The sequence below is a fragment of the Eumetopias jubatus genome, unplaced genomic scaffold (assembly GCF_037043125.1).
Source record: "Eumetopias jubatus isolate StellerSeaLion01/CBP00866 unplaced genomic scaffold, mEumJub1_p1.0 scaffold_4, whole genome shotgun sequence".
Lineage (NCBI taxonomy): Eukaryota > Metazoa > Chordata > Mammalia > Carnivora > Otariidae > Eumetopias > Eumetopias jubatus.
The window spans coordinates 114,464,867-114,473,712 of NW_028274810.1; the positions used below are offsets into that span (position 1 = coordinate 114,464,867).

The window sequence follows — 8,846 nt, forward strand, 5'->3', positions numbered from 1 at the left end:
CATCTCCCCAAACTCACACATACCTGGACTGAGGAGAGGGAATGCTCTAAGCCGTTCTTGCCTGACATGGACTCTAGAATCACCTGGGTTTATCATTATCTCATTTTTACATCTACAACTTGTGTTTATTTCCCCAAGCCTTGTTCATGGCATTCCCTACAGTTTGAGTTTTCCTTATTCTCCCTATTGTCTGAAACCCTTTAAGACTTAAAACACACACACACACTTCCTTGGAGAAACCTCCCTTGATTTTACCAGGCAGAATTTACACCTCTGCTCCTGAGCTCCCACACCCTTGGTGTGTGCCGCTTTTAAACACTCATTTCATTCTGCCTCATATGAAACTAATTTCTGTATGGCCCCAGTATCATGAGATCTTTGAGAGCAGGGACCTTGGCTCACTCATCTTTGAAGAGTCTAGCAGTGTCTGGCCACAAGATTTGTCAAATATGTGCTTTTTATTAATGGTGCAACTGATAAAATCTGAGACTAATGATGTACTATACGTTGGCTAATTGAATTTGTATAAAAATTTAAAAAAATTAAAATGGTAGAAGTGTTGACAATAAAATTTTAATTCGTTCAAAAAGTATCAGTTTGAGCTCAATTGCAACATCTACACTGCAAAGCCAAACCGGAAGGACATATTTGAACTTTCTGGGTTGGTTACAATTCTTCACCTACTCTACAAATAGTTACAAATCTTCAAGTTCTGAAACTTTCCATTAAATTAGAGGAAAGTGTGAGACCAATTTTGCTCATAGTATTTCAGCTTGACAGTTTCTGAGCTCAGTTAGAGTCAATGAAGAAATTTAAATAATGGATAAGTCCCCCCACAGGGTCTTTTGGAGCAAGAAGAAGAGAAGTGAGGGAGCTTGACCATCTCATTTCTGTGCTTCTGGGACAGTTTTTATAGTGCCAAAGAGTCATGTTGAAAGAGAAAAAAAAATCCAGTCATCCTGCTCCAGGTTTGCAAATAATACCTCTGCACACTTGGCTTCATAAAGACCCTCACTGGAGAGCTCAGGTGATTTTTCATCATTCATACAGATGTTGTAATGTCAAGCAAACTCAACTTATGGAGCATGTTTCTACCAGTATGGCTGCTTGTTGATGGTTCAGAAGGAAGTAAACATGAAACAGATTCCTTGGGTATAAAGGAGTCTGAAAATACACATACAAAGAGCACACAGACCAATGAAGACAGCCGGTAACTCAGGACATCCTGTCACCAACGTGGTGTGCACTGCAGCGGAAATGTGTCTGAGGTACCAGAGAGTCCGGGGGAAGGCAACAGCTTCTGGGGAAGAGAAGAGAGTTGGAGAGAGAGTCAGAGGACAAGATGTCTGGGCTGGGTTATCACAAGTTGGATAATCATAAATTTCACCCGGAGGAGTGGGCGGGAGAACAACGTAGGCACACACATGTGAAATCGAATCCCGCCACGTCTGTGGAGTGCTGAGGAGCCCCGTGAGTCTCTTCTCCTCAATTTATAGAATGCAAGTGGAAAGACAGAATTATACGGACCGGATATATTGGGGTCTTCTTGGGGGCTGAACCGGCCAGTCAGTACCTGGTAGCAATTTATTGCAGTGGTAAATATCACTGAAACTATGAGTTAGAGAAAATGTTGTTTATCAAAATGCTCTGGGAAAAGTATTCTGATAAGACATTTAGGGGCCAATGGAGAGTGAACCCTCCCCAGAGAGCTTGAAACCTCAGATATGCAGAAAATAGATTTCCACAGAGAATAAAACCGGGTCCTCCTAGAAGTTGCTCTGCAGGGTGAGAGCTAGTCTGTTGGGCTGAATCTTCAGTGACCCCACCAAAGAACTGGAGTCCTACACTGGTAAGTCAGCCTCTTTCTCCAACTTTTCTCTATGCAAGATTCAGCCTTTTCCTGATATTGCTTAAAAATTGCTATTATTATGCAACTCTGTTGCTTAATTGTTGTTAGGCATATATTCAGTAAATATCAGCTTGGAAGGTACTGAGGTACAAATCTGCACAGACCTGTCTTGGTCTCCCCTGGTGACAGCCCTCTCTGTATAAGACAAAGAGGGCTTTCACCTCACTGGCTGATTCACCCTCACAAGGTACTACTAAAATGTTCATATAATATAGGCTAATTTTCCAAAATGAAGAGGCTGAGGCTCAGAGAAGGGAAGTGACCTTTCCAGGGTCTCAAAGCTAGAAGCATGACATCTAACAGGTGAATGCTTTATCTGGATTCAAACAAGAAATCTTGCCATAACACTCACCCCATGCCACCTTTCCTTCCTTCTTCCTCCTCCAGCAAAGGGCACTAATTATCCCAAACTTTCTTCCCTCATGGAGCATCTACAAGGATTTTACATGGTATCAGGGCAGACAATCTCTAAGTTCCAGTCCTAATAACTAACCATGTGACTGCCCCAAAACGAATTGATTACAGCACAGGGTAACCAACACCAGCCTTACCTACCTGGCTGGCCTTCCTTGGGGCTTCAGGGTGACACAACTGGTTAAGTGATTAATGAGTTAATAATGAAGATGAAGGTTTCCAGGTGCTTGAGCAGAGGGTGCCTGTCTGCCAAAATGGATTAGCCTCATCCAGCGGGTGTGGCCCTGAGGGGAGCCTAGCTTTATGCTCCTCCAGTGACCTTGTTTGGCACCAACAAACTTGTCATAAGGATATATTAAAAGAAAAGTAGTTTGGGCTGCCTGCTTAGAAATGCTGGCTGCTTGATGATTTTAGGTCTGCAGAGCCAGTCCTGCCTAAGAAGAGGGGGAACAGAAAGGGAGACAGGAGCCTGGCTTCTCTTCTCCTCTGGAGCTACTTTGCATGTGATCTTGAAGAAGTCACTCCCCTCAGAGCCTCAGGTTCCTCATGTATAAAATAAGAGTATAGGACAAGGTGATGGCCAAGACCCTTTCTGGAAAAAATGATACATGATCCTATTATTTAAGCCACTGAGTAAACTGTCAGTAAGAAACAATGCACTGTCACCGAGAAGAGCATCTGCTATTAAAATGGAGTCAAAGCTGTCAGCTGGAAGTTGCCTCCCAGTATGACACAACATAGGAATCATCTTAATTCAAAGCATTAAAATCTCAGTTTCAGCTGCCACCATAGAAGGGAAGGATTATAAGCTCCAGGGGAGGATCCTGAAATCAGTGTTTTTAACAAACACCTTGGGCAATTTTGACGATCACGCAAGTTGGGAAATACTGGGATCCAGCAATATAGCCTTGCTGCTGCCACGGAGTGGAGTCTACGGAGGTCCCAGACCCACAGCTGTCAAGCTTGGGAACCCGGGAAGCAAGCAGGAGCTTTACAAATCCTGCCACCCTAGTGCCATCAGACATTCAGACTGAATTGATCTGGGGTGTGGCCTGGGCTTTGGTGGTTTTAAGGATTCCCCAAATAATCCTTATATGCAGCCAGGATTGAGAACCCCTGTCCCCACTCAAACTGTGCGATTCCTATGCCTTCAACATTCATCCTCTAGAACCAATGGGATAAGTGGCTCTCCAACCAAGCTCTGATGTTCCCATAAGGACTATTGGCCATCCAGCACCCAGAGAGACTCTGAAGACCAGAGAATCAGGTCGTGTTCCACCACACATCAGCATGGAAGCAAGGGATAGGGGTCTTCTCTTGCAAAATGGGAACATCCACCCCTCCTGCCATGTTGCCTGGAAGACAAAACTCAGGTAATGTCTACTGAGATCATTAGTGCTCAGTGAGTGCTCATTGGATTGAAACCTGGGAAGGATCAGGAGGGTTTTTATGAGATGGCAGGGATCTTTCTCAGTCCTAACACACTCTCAAATAGCTGCCCACAAGCATGTTTACCATTTTATTCAATTTTTAAAAGCAGAAATAGTAGTAATTTTAGCTGCCATATTTTGTGCTCCAATGATGTCCTCTGTGTTGGGCGACACTCCACAGTTAGTGCTGCCACCCCTCACAGCATCCAGAAAGTAGGAGTGTGACCCCATGTGTCTCAGGTGAGAACACTCAAGGTCAGAGACGAAAGGCACACAGCCAGCATGGAACAGAAGTCCAAAACCACATTCACCCAATCCCCATGCCCCACCAGTCCTGCAATTTGTTTGGTAGATTGTTTTAGCTCTGAGTAATAAAGTCTCCCCCTCTGCCCATCACCTAATTCCATATAATTTACGTGAGAGCTCTGTCACTGGAGTATTGTCTCTGTGGGAGACGTCAGCCCGTCTCAGCCTCTTGGAATGTCTAGAGCAGGAGCCGGGCGCCAATCTGTGGGAGGCGTTGTAGCATTTAAGTGATCAGCATGAGTCTATTAAGGGAGGACCGTCCATTTTGAGAGTGACTTGACATTTTTAAAATGTCTATTTGTCACCACCAATATCCTTTCAAACCTTTCAAAATCCTCTAAAACCAACAAAATCAGCCACAATGTGGATCAGCCTGTCTTCCCTGTCACTGCTGAGTAGTGATGTTTTGGCAATGAAGGAGATGCACGTGTATGCGTGTATATGTATGTGTGTGCATGTGTATGTGTACACAAATATGCAAGTATGTGTGTGCACGTGCATGTGCCTGTGTGTATGTATATGCATGGATGTACCCGTGTGTATGTGCATGTGTCTATGTGCGGGCATTGTGTGCACGTGCATGTATGGCCATGTATGTGCATTGCATGTACATGTGAGTGTATGCATGTATGTGTATGTGTGTGCATGCATATGTCTGTGTGTATGCATTGGCATGTCTACTGCAGGCATATATGTTTATGTGTGGGCATGTGCATGCCTATGTGTGTGGATGTGTGTGTGTGCATGTGCATGTATGTATGTGTGAGTGTGTGCATGTGTGCAGAGGCACAGCTGTGCTTGCATGTGTGTGCATTGAATCCCATGGGCTGAGGAGGCCACAGGGACTAACAGGTATAGACAAGACAGAAAACTAAAAGTGAAGTGGATGTAGAATGGCACCAGAAGGCCTGGGTTCCACCCACTTTCACCAGCCAAAGCAAAGACAAAGACACACATCTGAAGGCATCACCAGCCCATGAATCCCAGCTCACACCCAGGAATTTAGTCAACAGATTAGGGACCCAGACCCTTCATCTGTAAAAGGAGAAAATAGTGACATATGGGATTGATTCCCACATTGATCACCTGCAACTCCCAGCAAGTCATTTGTTTTCTTGGTGCCTCAGTTTCCCCATAGGATTGTAATGATGATTAAATGAGCTAATAAATGTAAAACAAAATATATGGCATATAATAAACATTGTTATTATTCCTAACTCAAAAGTTTTATTGGTTCATTCTGCTTCACTATTCGGGGAAGAGATTAAAGACATATTTCCTTTAATATTCAAATTAGAAGAACTCCCACCCCCATGACTATAGATCAACAGAACATCCACTCTTTCTCTTGGGATTTCCCTCTCCCCAAATTCTCCTGACTCTCCAAATACCATTTACAGGTTCTACTAACCCACTCTGGTTACAGATTTTTCATTCTCCAGCTATCCATGCTCCAAATTGTCATTGGCCTAGAATTTCTTTAACAGAAAGTATCATGGTTTATTCTAAGCTTAAACAAAACTCTCCCTAAACTTCTGCCCTAAATATCTCAGTATTGCATGGGGGTATATAAAGCCTGACTCCATTCTTGAGGAATAAAGAAAAATAAAGCAAAGAATGGCTAAGATGCCTCCCAAAGGGGTCTGTGGACCTCACAAACTGTTGACAGGACCTCTGGATTTCATTTCATACCTGGCAGGCTTCTTACTGGAGGAGGCATCCAGCCTTCACTGATGAGATATCCCCGGCCATGCTCTCCTTCAGAAACCAGCCAGTCATTCCATGGCACACAGAAAGAAGGTCCCTTCCCACTCCCTGTCCAAACCCTGCACACACTGGCTTCTTTTTGAACCAGGATTAGAAACAGCAGGAGGACCCATTTCTTCTTCAGGAAACACCCTGCTCTTCCTTCCACCCACAGGATGGAGCCTGAGTGCCTGGGACAGGACAGTTGCTCTTGCTGGCATTTCTTGAGGAGTGAGTTGTTTGATCTTAATTAGCACTTGTTGAGAGCACCAAGAGTTCAGCAGAAATCCAGATTTAGGAGAAGTAACCCTTCAAGGGCCCACATAGGAGAAAAGTACACTCAAATTACATCAAAAATCCAAACGCTCAGTTCAGTAGACTAAGAGGTGGTAGGTTTTACTGCTATGTAAAATGAATCAGCACTAATTCTCCAAAAGATAATTGATGTTCCCCAATTGCAGGAAGCAAATGTTATCTGTGACCCCAAAATGTCTACATTTCAATGAAAGAAAAAAAAATTAAAGGCTTCTTCCTTGGGCACATCAACAGGGATGTGGTGAAGACAAAATGAAACGTGCTTTGTGAATTTTAGAACATTTAGCAAATGAAGGCATGGCAGGGGGAGGGGGCCCTCAAGAGGAAGACACCAATTTTCCTGCAAATCAGAGTAAATAGATCCTAGAGCAATAACTCAAAGAATTTAAGAAGTATCAGTGTTTTTGCCCCAAGCTGGTGACACCGGCCATATCCGGAGCCTGAGGGCAGCTGCCTACCTTACAAGCTGTTGTGTGGAGTAAATAAAATAATGGATACAGATATTGCATTTCCATGCAAATGGTTGTTCGCTCCCCACTACCTCTCTTTGCATGGTGCCCAGAACTGCACTGTATTCATTGGAAAGCTTCAGACGCTTTTTATACAGTAAGTGATGGATATAAAGCTGGAGTCTGGGGAGGAGGTAGAGACACTCTCTGTTACTCCAGGATCAAAGGAAGTGAGCGCTCAAAGGGACCTCAGAGATCATGCCAGCCGAATCTCCTGCTGTGCAGATTAGGAAAAATATTTCTGGAAGGACTGAGGAGACTTCCCATGACCACGGGATGAGCCTCCTCATTTCCAGACGTGAGGCCCCTCTAGAACAGCACATGGCCTCCTCTTCGCCTCCTGCTACATCACATGCAGCCTCCAGCTTTTACTGCTGTGCATCAAAACAAAGTACCAGCACCTAATTTTCCACTGGCAGATACATGCCTGCCCAAATACATTAAAGTCGCCCCCCTCACTGAGCAATTCCTTAGGCACAAGCGTGTGGGCTGGCAAAAACAGAGAGGTGGAGGGTGGTGTATGAGAACTGAGGAAGAGTGGGAGAGACATTTCACAATTTATCAAAGTTATGACCATTGGCACATCATCTTTCACAATAGAAGTGCTCTTTGTATAGACTACACATATGTGTGTGTGGAAAAGAGAAAAAAATGATAAAATAAACTATTTAGGGCTCTCTTCCTTGGCGCTGCCTGTGGAGGTGGCCGCCATCTGTTACTGGGCATCATGGCTGCCCTCAGACCTCTGGTGAAGCCCAAGATCATTAAAAAGAGGACCAAGAAGTTCATCCGGCACCAGTCAGACCGCTATGTCAAAATTAAGCGCAACTGGCGGAAACCCAGAGGCATTGACAATAGGGTACACAGAAGATTCAAGGGCCAGATCTTGATGCCCAACATTGGTTACGGGAGCAACAAGAAAACAAAGCACATGTTGCTCAGTGGCTTCTGGAAGTTCCTAGTCCACAACGTTAAGGAGCTGAAGTGCTGCTGATGTGCAACAAATCTTACTGTGCAGAGATTGCTCACAATGTCTCCTCCAAGAACCGCAAAGCTATTGTGGAAAGAGCAGCCCAGCTGGCAATCAGAGTCACCAATCCCAACGCCAGGCTGCGCAGCGAAGAAAATGAATAGACAGCTTGTTGTGCACATATTTGTGTTAATAAAACCATAAAACCCCCCAAAAATAAATAAAAATAAATAAATAAACCATTTCGGGTTTCCATAGCCAAGGACAGAGTTACTATTGCACATGAGTATCAAACCCTCACCCTGGATCATTCCAAATGCCTTTTGATCAATCCTTTCCCATAGACTGCTTGGAATGGATAGAGCAAATCACATCGCCCTGCAGATTGGTATCACTGTGAAGGAATCGTCATTAGGCTCAGACAGCTTTTGTCCTTATTCTGCATCCTGGAAGAAAGCAAAGCAAGAGGTGGGGTGCCTGCTCCAAGGGGGCACTAGGTGAGTGCTAGTAAGTTGTTCCCTCATCTCATTAGTTTGGCCTAATCTGGGCAAAGAAGAGGATATTATGGCCATTGATTACAACGATCATGTGCCCATTGGGCACCTCCATGACATTAGATGGGCCTCATGAATGGAGACAAATTGTGTAGGCCTCTGTAAATGTCAGAAACACAGAGGCAGAGAAGGTAAACACCTGTCAGTTCCAGGAATGACAAATCACTACTCTTTGCAGAGTATGAGGACTCCAATGGAAGTGAGGTCCCACCAGTGGCTGGTGGTCTCCGTGTGGAACTGTGCCATACGCACGAGCTTGGTGTTGGTCTCTGCAGTTGACAGGTCAGATTTGTCAGCAACGAAACCCAGATCGGCCTTGGTGAGAGGGAGCCCATGCTGTTGGGTCCATGCATAGCAGTCCTAAGGCTCATTCTGCAGGCACCAGGTGCTGGGCTAGCTGAGGACAGAAGACAGAGCTGACATCTAGGAAGAGTCTTGCCTTCCTGTTGTTTGAGTGTCTCCTTTGTGGTGTGTGAAGCCTGGTGGACAAAGAAACAGCAGTGTGCCTACACCCATAGATTCATCACCTGCCTCTTTCCCGAAGGTCCTTGTCTCTGAGAGTCAAATCATGCTCCTTTTTGGCCTCTGATCAACCAGCCAAACCATTCTCCTTGGCTGGGACTCCTCACAGTCCTGTAACTTAGGCCACATTTTCCCCCATGTCCATTTGATGTGCTGTATGCAGCCTGGCCT

General features: G+C 44.8%; 1 pseudogene; it reads left to right on the forward strand.

Moving 5' to 3' along the window:
- The first annotated feature begins 7,324 nt into the window (after positions 1-7,324).
- On the forward strand, positions 7,325-7,775 carry LOC114211175 (large ribosomal subunit protein eL32 pseudogene; annotated as a pseudogene).
- The last annotated feature ends 1,071 nt before the right edge of the window (positions 7,776-8,846 follow it).